The sequence below is a fragment of the Gopherus flavomarginatus genome, chromosome 3 (genome assembly GCF_025201925.1).
Source record: "Gopherus flavomarginatus isolate rGopFla2 chromosome 3, rGopFla2.mat.asm, whole genome shotgun sequence".
In the NCBI taxonomy this organism is placed as follows: Eukaryota; Metazoa; Chordata; order Testudines; family Testudinidae; genus Gopherus; species Gopherus flavomarginatus.
Window position 1 is genome coordinate 3,649,397 of NC_066619.1, and position 12,402 is coordinate 3,661,798.

Genomic DNA, 12,402 nt, shown 5'->3' on the forward strand with positions numbered 1-12,402 from the left:
CCCCCGGCTCAGGCACCCTTATCCCCGCTCGCTCACCCAGCCCAGCCGCGTGTGACCGCGTGCTGCTTCCATCACGCTGGTGTCCCACGGCCTGGTGCCATCCAGCTATCGGGGTCCTGCCGTGGCCCTCAGGGAGGGAAATATTAAGAAGTTAACTGGTTAAACGATTAAAATTATATCATTTAACCGATTAAAGGGAGAGGGGCTGGGGCTGCTCCAACCAGCAGGCATGGGGCTGCTGCTGGGGTTGGCTGGCTTGGGGCTGCTGCTCATGTTCTGGTGTGGGCTGCCGGTGCTCCAGGCAGCACGGTTAGGGGGCAGGGAGCGGGGGGGTTGGATAGAGGGCAGGGGAGTTCGGGGTGGTGATCAGGGGGCAGGGGTGTGGATGGTGGTCGGGGGAGGAACAGGGGGTTGAATGGGGGCAATCAGGAAGGAGGGGTTGGATGGGGCGGCAGGGGGCAGGCAGGGGAACTGGAGAAGGGATGGTTGGATGGGGCAGGGGTCCCGGGGGGGGGGCTGTCAGGAATGAGAGGAAGGGTTGGATGGGGCGGCGGGGGTCTGGGGGTAGTCGGGGGACAGGAAGCAGGGGTGGTTGGATGGGACAGAGGTCCTAGAGGGGCCGTCAGAGAACAGGGGGAGTTGGATGGGGAAGGAGTCCTGGAGGGGCAGATAGGAGGTGGGGGCTGGACCACAACCCCCACCCCTCCCAACCAGCCCTCCATACAATTTCTGAAACCCGATGCGGCCCTCAGGCCCAAAAGTTTGCCTGCTGCTGCCCCAGCCGAACCCGGCCCCTTGTGTCTCCCCTCAGCGGCGCCCCCAGGCAGCTGTGGTGGCAGTGGCCGGGGAGCCTGAGAGGAGGAGCGGCCCCCAAGCAAGTGGGGGAGACTCGAGGTGAAGAGGCTGCTGGCGTGGCCAGAGCACTGGAGACTGACAGGTACCTGCCCCTAAGCAATAGCATAAAAAAAACATTTGGGGCACTGCTTTTTGGCACCCTCAAATCTTGGCGGACACCTAGTTCGCCTAGTGGTTACACCGGCCCTGCATTGCTGCATTTTCTGTTATTGTCTTTCCCTCCTCACTGAGTAATGGGCCTGCCCTGTCCTTGGTCTGCCTGTTGCTTCTCATGTATTTGTAGAACGTTTTCCTGTTACCCTTTATGTCCCTAGCCAGTTGTGATGCAGTAGGGATTGTCTGTGTGGGGAGTGGGAGAGCAGGGCAGGACTTTAGGGGATGGACGATGCCAAGGCCTGTAACCTGAGCTAGGTAAGGGAGGGGAAAGGTCAACACCTTTGCCCGGGAAGGGGGACAAAGGAAGGGAGTGGCAGGAGGGAAGCAGTTTGAGTTTGGGCTCGGGGCTGGGTGGGCGGAATTCAGGGTATCCTAGCTAGGATCCAAGCACCCTGAAAGCCCAGAAGGACTCGGTGGAGGGGTCCTGACTGTGCCTGCAAGCTCTGCTGTAACCTGTGTTCCTGTTGTCCAATAAACCTTCTGTTTTACTGGCTGGCTAAGAGTCACTGTGGGTCCCAGGAAGAGGGGTGCAGGGCCGGACTGCCCCACACTCCGTGACACCAGTGCACTCTCGTTTTGTGCTTTGGCCTTTCCACTTTTGTCCCTACCTGCTTTGGTTGTTTTTTATATATTTAGCCTTTGTGATTTGACCTAGTTTCCACTTTTTGTATGACTCTTTTTTGAGTTTCTGGTGGCTGAAGATCTCCTGGTTAGGCCAGGTGTGGTCTCTTCCTGTCTTTCCTATGCAGTGGATAATTTGCTCTTATGTGCTTAATAGTGTCTCTATAAAAAATTGCCAGCTCTCCTGAATTCTTTTCCCCTTAGACTTGCTTGCCACAGCCAGAATCTTACCTATCAATTCTCAGAGTTTAATTTCCGCCTTTTTGAAATCATTGCCTTTTTTCTGCTGTTTCCTCTCCTGTCATTCCTTAGAATCATGAACTCGATCATTTCATGAGCACTTTCGCCCAAGCTGCTTTCTGCCTTCAACTTCTCAACCAGTTCCTCCGTCTTTGTCAGGATCAAATCTGTAACAGCCTATCCCCTAGCTGCTTTCTCCACCTTCTGCAACAAGCAGTTGTCTCCGATGCATTCAAAGAACTTGCTGGATAATCTGCTCTGCTGTGCTATTTTCCCAACAGAAGTCTGGGTAGTTGACGTGCCCATCACCTCCCAGTTCTGTGCTTTGCACAATCTTGTTAGTTGTTTTAAAAAAGCCTCGTCCACCTCTTCTTCCTTGTTAGGTGGTTGAGAGTAGACACCTACCATGACATCACCTTTGTTTTACCCCTTCTATCCTTACCCAGAGACCTCCAGCAGGTCTGCCTCCCCCTTCTACGTCAACACCAGTGCAGGTGTAGACATCTTCCAGATACAAAGGCAACACCTCCTTCCTTTTTCCCCTGCCTGTCCTTCCTGGACCCTTCTGTACCAATACTGTGATGCCAGGTATGTTGTAATTGGGATTATTCACTAGTATTTTGACTTCTTCCTGTGTATTCCCCATACTTCTCGCATTAGTGCACCAAGATCTAAGATGTTTGTTAGATTTCTCTCTCTATTCCCTCTGGTCTCTCCTTTGTCCCTGCTGTGATGGAACCATGTCCCCCCCAGGTTCTAATCCTTCACCCAGGTCTCCATGGTTTGGGCTCATCTGTGGGCTTTTGTCTCCTGCCCCTGTCGAACCTAGGTTAGCCAGTCTCTAGCCAAAGATCCCCTTCCCCTTCCTTGCTAGGTGGACCCCATCTGTGCTCAGCGTGATGTGCCTCCTTGTGCCCCATTTCTCACTTTGCCCCTCTCCAGGTGGCTGGATCAGGGCCCCTTGCCCTTCAAATGAGATGTTTAAGTGAGCTGCCTTCTCATCTCTCTGGTGGCTCTGGCCACGGGAAGTTAAAGATCCCAGGACGCGTTACCGAGGACAAGCAGAGTTGCTAATTCTCCCTCTCTGAGCACTCAGGCACCTTGCCTGGCCTGAAAACCCGACCAGAACAGAGTGCAGGAAAGCTGCTGCTTTCCCCTGCAGTCACCCTCTGCTTTGCATCGTCAGTGGACAGCAGGCTGTTGAGCAGGAGTCCTGGGTCTGGGTCACTCCAGGTGGGGTAGGAGGTCATTGATGGTTCATCAGGGATGTCAGCACAGCCTGACCCTTTCCAAGAGTCCTTTTGCCCGAAGGCCTCTGCTGGCACAATCTGTCTATCCTGTGTGTCAGCCTGGTCCACGGACCTAGTCACTGGCCAGTCTACACGCCCTTCTCATTGCCAACAGCTCTGTAAGAAGCCCTCAGGCTGGCTGGGAAGGTTTCGGGATAAAAGCCTTATTACTATTGTCAGCCAGGAGAGCTCTCCTTTAGCTCTCGTGGCAGAAGCATATCATTTTGGAGCTTAGAGAACCAGAGTTCAGCTCCCGGCTCCCCAGTTGAGCGGGTGAGTTCAGCTGTAATTGTATCTGTTGTCTGCAACAAGTGGGGTTATTACAACCCAGCCCCAAATTCTTTCTCCTGCACGCGCAGCGTCAAGGGAGGTGCTGACGCATTTGCATGCATGTGTAGATCCAGATCAGAATAATTGTCCGGATGTAATGAAGCTTGTCATATTTTTCTGCATGCATAGTTAGCGTTGATTTACTGGGCCACCGGCTCCGTGCCCAGCCTGGGTTGCATCAGCCCTGAGCTGTAAATGAAATCTGCAGTAAGTCAAGCAGTATTAAACTTTACAGTCACCGTATTTAAAAATGAGACACTGTCCCTAATAAATCAGAGCAAGTGGGATTGTAAATATCGAGGCAGGATCCATATTGCTTAATTAAACCAGGCCTAATGAACATCCTGTTTGTTGCATTGTGATTTAGGGTGAGATCTAAGGAGACAGACTGTGCATGACAATTTAGAGACCAGGTGGCTGAGAGAATGTTAAAAAGGGTCTCTAGGCCATGGCAAAGGGGCTGCTGGTGAAATAGCTCAGATGCTCTGGGGCCAGTGCAGGCCCCCGTCCACAGGGCATTCAAGCCGTTTGGGGCTCAGGTCGAGCACTGCTATTGAAGTCGCCCAATCAGCAGAGCAAGTGAGCAGAATTAGCCCTATGATCTGTTGGGCGAGCGTAGAGCTGTGAGCATAGAGCTGTGCCTGGCTGCCTCCTGTGGGAGTAGTGCCCTCCAGCTGCCCCATCTGGCATCAGAGTGAGAGGCACCTCAGCAGCTCTGGCCTCGGCTGGGCTGGCTGGCGGTTGGGGGAGATGAAGCCTGCTGCTCACCTTTAAACAGGAGGGGAACCCCCTGTGTCCCCACCAAACAGCTCCTGTACCCCTTGGGGAAAGGCTGGCTGGCACCTGTGCAGCTGGAGCACCAGGCATGGGGAGCTGAGTCTGTCAGAATCGTGGCCACAGTACACAGTGCCTCCTACAAGGCGCTGGCTGCACAGACAGCTCAGGAGAGGGAGGATGGCTGAGAGCTCACCTAGGACTTGAGTCCCTTCTCTGCCACAGATGCCCCATCTGACCTTGGGCAAGTCACTTAACCGCTCCGTGCCTCAGTTTCTCCATGTGTATCATGGGGCTAACAGCCCTGCCTTGTGGGGATAAATGTATTAAGGGCTGTGCAGCACTGGGGCGATGGAGCCAGATCAGTCTCTTAGATAGACCACAGTCCAACGGCAGGCCTGGAAACTCAGAATAGGGTTTGTGGGTTCTGGCCGCAGGGGGGAATGGTTCAGAAATAAGCTGGCCCTGTTGGAGGAAGGGTGCGGGTTAGCAGGCTTAGCCCCAAGAGCAAGCAGTGGGCTAGGAGCTTTGTGCCCTGCCCCACTCAAGGAGAGGCGAGGGGAGCAGCAGACCCAGTGCTTCTCCATGCAGCCAGCCTGGCTCTTCAGCCAGCCAAGCAGCCTGCGCTGGGGTGGGTGTCTGCGAGCTCCTAGTCCCAGCAGTTTCCCTTGTGGCTTTGTTGAATCCAGAGGTGCAAAATAGGGCTGCCAAATGATTAAACAAATTAATCGCTGTTTTAACTGCACTGTTAAACACTAATAGAATAGCACTGATTGAACTATGTGGGGTGTTTTCTACATTTTCAAATATATTGATTTCAGTGAGTGTACAGTGCTCACTTTATAGTTATTTTTGATTACAGATATTTGCACTGTAAAAAAGATAAACAAAAGCACTAGGATTTTTCAATTCACCTTATACGAGTACAGTACCGTCCTGCAATCTCTTTGTCATGAAAATGCAACTTACAAATGCAGCGTTTTTTGACATAACTGCACTCAAAAATAAAACAGTGTAAAACTTTAGAGCCTACAAGTCTACGCACATATGGAGATATACCTATCTCAGAGAGCTGGATGGGACCCCAGAAAGGTCATTGAGTCCAGCCCCTGCCTTCACTAGCAGGACCAAGTACTGATTTTGCCCCAGACCCTTCAGGCTTGAACTCACAATCCTGGATTTAGTAGGCCAATGCTCAAACTGCTGAGCTATCAGTCAGCCAATCACTCATGCAAACAAGTTTGTGTACATTTACAGGCGATAATGCTGCCTGCTTCTTGTTTACAATGTCACCTGAAAGTGAGAGCAGACGAGCGCATGGCACTGTTGTAGTCAGTGCTGCAAGGTATTTATGTGCCACATGCTAAACATTTATATGTCCCTTCGATCACCATTCCAGAGGATGTGTGTCCATGCTGATGACGGGTTCTGCTCAATAACGATCCAAAGCAATACAGACTGATGCATGTTCATTTTCATCATCTGAGTCAGGTGCCACCAGCAGAAGGTTGATTTTCATTTTTGGTGGTTTGGGTTCTGTAGTTTTTGCATCGGTTTCTGTTCTGTAGTGTTGCTCTTTTAAGACTTCTGAAAGCATGCTCCACATCTCATCCCTCTCAGATTTTGGAAGGCACTTCAGATTCTTAAACCTTGGGTCGAGTGCTGTAGCTATCTTTAGAAATATCACATCGTACCTTCTTTGCATTTTGTCATATCTGCAGTGAAAGTGTCCTTAAATCAAACAACATATGTTGGGTTGTCATCGGAGGCTGCCATAACGTGAAATATATGGCGGAATGCGGGTAAAACCACACAGCAGGAGATATACAATTCTCCCCCAAGGAGTTCAGTCACAAATGTGATTAACACATTATTTTTGTAACGAGCATCATCAGCGTGGAAGCATGTCCTCTGGAGTGGTGGCTGGGAGTCCCACCTCAGGCAGCATCCTTTGGCAGATGCTTCCGAGCAGGGTTTCAAACTTTAGTGCACTTCTGTCCCGTTCCTCCCAAGCCCAGCTGGGGACCATGCGGTTACCCTGTAGCTGCAGTGCTCTCCTAGGTCCCAGCAATGTTCTCACCCCTCTCCTCTTTGCCCCTGGGGCATCCTGTGGCAGCCAGCCTCACAGGTCAGTAGTACGTAGGTTTCCCTTTACAGAAATGTGCTGCCTTTGAATTTCCCCAAGTGCTCCCTTGTCCCCCACCGTGGGGCAGGTTCAGAGGGGCCTGGGAGAGAGGACGTCTGGTTTGTGTTGAGGATTGTGTATCCAGGTCCCTTAAGGCAGCTTTGGAAATCTCAGCCAAAGGCTTTTTCTTCCTCGCTGAGTATGTCCTGATGGAGCCCATGGCTGTGACTGTCAGCCCCAGGCATCCGGCCGGAGCAGGGCTGGAACGCTGCACTGCTGGGCTCCGCTGGAGCCTGAGCTCGCTGGTAGGGGACGGCAGCTGGCTGAGTCTTTTCTCACAGGTCAGGTTTTCTAAACCTTTGATTGTCTTTGTTGCTCTCCTCCGGCCTCTCTTCATTTTGTGCGCATCATTGGTGCAGTGCGGCACCCAGAACTGGACCCAGGCCTCCAGCTGCAGCCTCACCAGGGCTGAGCAGACCTGGACAATTATCGCCTGTGTCTTACACATGCCACTCTGGCAACACACCCCAGAACGAGATCAGCCTTTCTCGCCAGTGCAGCACCTTGTTGACTCTTTCCCAGCAGTCCGACGACCTAGCCAGTTAGTCCCCATAGCTGTAGTTGTGCGTTTGATTTTTCCTGCCTGAGTGAAGTACTTCGCACTTGTCTTTACTGAACGTCATCTTGATTTCAGACCAATTCTCCAACTAGTCAAGGTCTTTTGGATTCTGATCCTGTCCTCCAAGTGCTTGCAACCCCTCCCAGCCGCCTATCATCCACAGAGTTAGTAAGCAGCTGAATGCACAGCCATGCACACATGCATTCCCTTAGGCATGGATCCCTGTTGGGGCCAGGGTAAGAGACATAACGTCATGGCACCAGCTGGTGAGAGCCCAGCGTTTATTAGCAGTTGATGGCAGGAGTGGGGATCAGAACCCAGGAGTCCTGGCTCCTAGTCCCAGGCCCTGACCACCAGCATGTGTCCGTTCCTGCCACCTCCTCTGCGGCCCCCTGTGAGTAAAAACCCTCCTCCCCTGTGGCAAGTTCTTCCAGTCACTGCACGAAAAGACTAAATACGGGCATGAGTGGGAGGAACTTCCCCTCTTGACAGCAGCAGCCAAGGGTGGATTTTGTCTTTTCACTGGTTCGTATTTTGATCAGCGAAATGTCCAGCAGAGCCGGACACCTGGGGAACTGAGCGGCTGATGCAGTTAGACCCCTCGGCCCTGTCACAGACTCACTATAAAGCCCCCGGATCCCCGTTATAGTTCAGTAGTTAAAGTGCCATTGTATTTGGGAAAGCGATTTCCAGGAGGGATGCAAAGAGCTAATTAGAGCTGGCTGGGTGACAGCTCCGGGGGGATGCAGGGACAGCCTGCCAGGGTACGAAGGGGGCAATCCCCCTGTTCCCTCTAGGTGTTCCTGCAGGCCCAGGCACTGCAGTATCTGAGCACCCCTGCCCCACCAAGTGTTGATAGATTCTACACTAGGGGTAGGCAACCTATGGCATGGGTGCCGAAGGTGGCACACAAGCTGATTTTCAGGGGCACTCACGCTGCCCGGGTCCTGGCCACCTGTCCGAGGGGCTCTGCATTTTAATTTAATTTTAAATGAAGTTTCTTAAACATTTTAAAAACCTTATTTACTTTACATACAATAGTTCAGTTATATATTATAGACTTATAGAAAGAGACCTTCTAAAAACATTAAAATGTGTGACTGGCACACGAAACCTTAAATTAGAGTGAATAAATGAAGTCTCGGCACAGCACTTCTGAAAGGTTGCCAACCCCTGGTCTACACCCTGGCAAGGGAAGGTTTATTTACCAATGGGGAAACCGAGGCCCAGAGCGAGAGCTTGTGACTTGGCCTCTGGGCCCTTGCAGGGGAGTAAGGAGGCCAGTTATAGCCTTGTGTAGGCTACTAAGACCTTGGGTCCAGGAGCCAGTGACTCAGCCTCCGGAAAGCATGGACCCCTGGCTGCATCTCTCCACGCCAATGGACTTGCCAGTGCAGCTGAGCCGTGCAGGGGATGCGGGAACTTGGGGATGGGGCAGGGCAGCAGTTAATGGAGCACAACCCCTCCCAGCACTGCAGTTCCCGCCCCCCCCCCGGCTTCGGGCTGTCCCCACAGGAACGATCTGGCCCTAAGGTGTTCAGGGGGATGCTGGGTCAAATGAGTCCTGAGAGGGGAGTGGGGCTGTCCCTGGGGAAAGGTAGGTGCCCCATCCTTGGGACAGTGAAAACCAGACCCAGCAATGCACTAGGAAACGGACCATATGGGTTGGCTGTGGAAATGCCTTGCTAGGGGTTGGCTCCCACTCCGAAGGGGAGCGACGTGGCCCCTTGTTTAAACCAGGCCCCGGCAGTGGCACGTGGAAGGACAGAGCAGTCAGCTGCACTCTGGCAACGTGACCAAAATCACTGCGAGCTGCACGAGGAGATGCTGATATGGCAGGGACACCCCCGCACGGCTCACTGCGGGCCCAATCCTGCTGCCTTTCCTCGCGCTGAGTAGCACCTGAGTAGCTGCCTGTTCGTTTCCATCCTGCCTGCTGCGGGGACAGCAGGAACGAGCTCTGTGCCCTGGTTACAATTAGAATCATAGAATCATATGGCTAAGCAGCAGTTCTGCAGAAAAGGACCTAGGGGTTACAGTGGACGAGAAGCTGGATATGAGTCAGCAGGGTGCCCTTGTTGCCAAGAAGGCTAACGGCATTTTGGGCTGCATTAGTAGGAGCGTTGCCAGCAGATCGAGGGAAGTGATTATTCCCCTCTATTCAGCACTGGCGAGGCCATATCTGGAGTATTGCATCCAGTTTTGGGCCCATCACTACAGAAGGGATGTGGACAAATTCAAGAGAGTCCAGCAAAGTGCAGCAAAAATGATTAGGGGCCTGGGGCACGAGACTTATGAGGAGAGGCTGAGGGAACTGGGGTTATTTAGTCTGCAGAAGAGAAGAGTGAGGGGGGATTTGATAACAGCCTTCAACTACCTGAAAGGGGGGTCCAGAGAGGATGGAGCTCGGCTGTTCTCAGTGGTGGCAGATGATAGAACAAGGAGTAATGGTCTCAAGTTGCAGTGGGGGAGGTCTAGGTTGGATATAAGGAAACACTATTTCGCTAGGAGGACGGTGAAGCACTGGAATGGGTGTCCTAGGGAGGTGGTGGAATCTCCTTCCTTAGAGGTTTTTGAGGTCAGGCTTGACAAAGCCCTGGCTGGGATGATTTAGTTGGGGTTGGTCCTGCTTTGAGCAGGGGGTTGGACTAGATACCTCCTGAGGTCCCTTCCAACCCTCATCTTCTATGGTTCTATGTGCCAGAACCTCCCCTGTCCCTGCCCTTCCCGAGGCCCCACCCCAGCTCCCACCTATTCCCCCAAAACCCTGCCTCTGCCCCGCCCCTTTCCCGATGCCATGCCCCCATCCTCTCCTCTTCCCTCTTCCCCCCGTCACTCACTGCTTTTCCCCTCCCCCCTCAGGTCGGGAAGGACTCACCTGCAGAGCCGGGGCTGGGAGCTGCAGCCACCCAACGCAGGTGGGAGGTGGCCCCGGCTGAGTAGGGGCTGGCGCGGGTGATGACCCGACACCTCCCGTCCTCCCCTGCCTGCAGTAACCAGACATCGGGTGTCCGGTCAGTAGATCTGACTGGACATTATCGGGTCCCCTTTTCGACCGGACTCTCTCGGCGACGCATTTCGTCCCTCATGGCCCCTTGCTGCCAGAGGCAGCAAGCCTAGATTACTACCCCTGTGCCATGCTGTGCCCAGCGCATGGCAGATGGTGCAGCTGAGACTCCACCTGCCTGCAGCGGGGACGAGGGGAAGCACCTGGCATGCAGTTCCTGCTCCCCACTCCCCTGCATTGGACTGCCGCATAGATGCTGGGGTGTGCATGTCTCGAACTTGCCAGATCTCTCAGGTGCCTGGTTGCATCAACGCCCACTTGCTGGGGCTGGCTCGGCCGCGAGAGTTATTTATTGGCTTGTGTTCTGGTAGCGCTATTGGGCTCCCATCCCAGATCAGGGCAGCACTCAGACATTGAAATGACAGCCCCTGCTCCAAAGAGCTCCCAGGCCAGGCGGCTGGGCCCTTTATTTGGTGCTGCGACAGCTGAGTTGTTTGAATCGAATCTTAAACTGAAGCTGTTTGGGGCTAGACCTCCAGCTGCCAGACAGTGGGGGGGAGGGATAGCTCAATGGTTTGAGCATTGGCCTGCTAAACCCAGGGTCGTGAATTCAATCCTTGAGGGGGCTACTTAGGGATCTGGAGCAAGAATCAGTACTTGGTCCTGCTAGTGAAGGCAGGGGGCTGGACTCAGTGACTTTTCATGGTCCCTTCCAGTTCTAGGAGATAGGTATGTCTCCAGGGGGGCTGTCTAGGGATCTGGCCCACTAGTGTGTGTCCAGCATGGTTGAGATGGGGTGCAGCCCTCAGCCCCAGCTGGCACCTCCTCTTGGTTGTGCTGAGGATTAGCTCAAGGCTGATGCCCATGTCCATGGTCTGCACACCAGCACTCTGCCTCTACTCCCACCCTCAGCACCTGGAATGCAATGTCCTCTGGCTGGGTCAGCATCTGTGTTTCCCCCTTCTGGGGGGGACTATCTCCGTCCAACAGTCTAGCCACTTCCCAGGGCTGGGAGCAAATCAACTGTCTTCAGTTATTTAGGTTCCTCCTGCATTCAGAGAAATGGGACTTTGTGCAATCTTGGGGAATAAACCCAGGTGGCATCAAAGGCAGCAGATTCCATCACCAGTTCCCCAACCCCCAGCTGGGACAACCCCACATTTTGGCTAGCCCAGAGGCAGGCAAACTTTTTGGCCTGAGGGCCACATCGGGTTTCAGAAATTGTATGAAGGGCCGGTTAGGGGAGGCTGTGCCTCCCAAAACAGCCCAGCATGGCTCGACCCGTGCCCCCTATCTGACCCCCCTCTGCTTCTCACACCCTGATGACCCCCCTAGAACTCCTGCCCCATTCATCCACCACTTCTCTCTGTCCCCTGACTGCCCCCTGCACCCCATTCAACCCCTCCTCTCATTCCTGACGCCCCCCCCAGGGCCACTGTCCCATCCAACCACCCCTTCTCCCTGACAGTCCCCAGAATCCCTGCCCCCATTCAAACCCCTGTTCCCCACACTCTGACCTCCCCGATCCATATCCACACCCCGGGCCCCTGACCACCCCCTGAATTCCCCTGCCCTCTCTCCAACCCTCCTCCCCCACTCCTTACCACATTGCCTACAGCACTGGTGGCTGGTGGTGCTACAGCCGTGCCGCCCAGCTGGAGCCAGCCAGGCACCGCCCAGCACAGAGCACCCCAGGAGCGCGCAGCCCTGCCGCCCAGAGCGTTGCGCCCACAGAGCAGCGAGCTGAGGCTGTGGGGGGACGGGACAGCAGGGGAGGGGCCAGGGGCGAGCGTCCCAGGCCAGGAGCTCAGGGGCCGGGCAGGAGGGTCCTGCAGGCTGGATGTAGCTTGTGGGCGTAGTTTGCCCATCTCTGGGCTATCCTCTCTGGTCCAAAGAGGGAACACCGTCATCATAATGATCTATTTAAAAAATGTCTGTAGTGCCACTAATTTACAAAGTGCTTTGCAAGCCAGTGGCCTGATTCTGCGCCTCTTGATCCGCTGCAGAGTCGTACTTGGGCAAGTAGCCCCAGTGCTCATGTTGACTGAGTGAGATTCTGCTCAATGGGTGAAATCTATCCCTGCGTCGAGGGCTGTGCTTAGGGGAGTCTCATCCAGGACACGAGGTGTTTCAGAGCTGAGACCTGCTTTAAGATCCCCAGGCTGTGCATCGTTAGGGTCCTGGCTTTGCTAATTAGTCTGTGCAGCTAAAATTACCCAGGGCACCTCGACTGGAGACTATTCCTCATCGCTATTTGCAGGCAGTGTTGCTGGACTCTGTTAAGCAGCACCACATACCACCCCAGAGCTGGCTGCATTTTAGTGGTGGGTGAAATGTAGGGTGACCAGACAGCAAGTGTGAAAAATTGGGACGGAGGGTGGAGGGT

The 12,402-nt window shown here is 53.9% G+C and overlaps 1 protein-coding gene across 2 annotated transcripts in view; it reads left to right on the forward strand.

Moving 5' to 3' along the window:
• Positions 1 to 12,402, forward strand: part of GALT (galactose-1-phosphate uridylyltransferase) — a 95,019-nt gene that overhangs the window by 23,162 nt on the left and 59,455 nt on the right. The gene's annotated exons all lie outside the window — the stretch shown is intronic.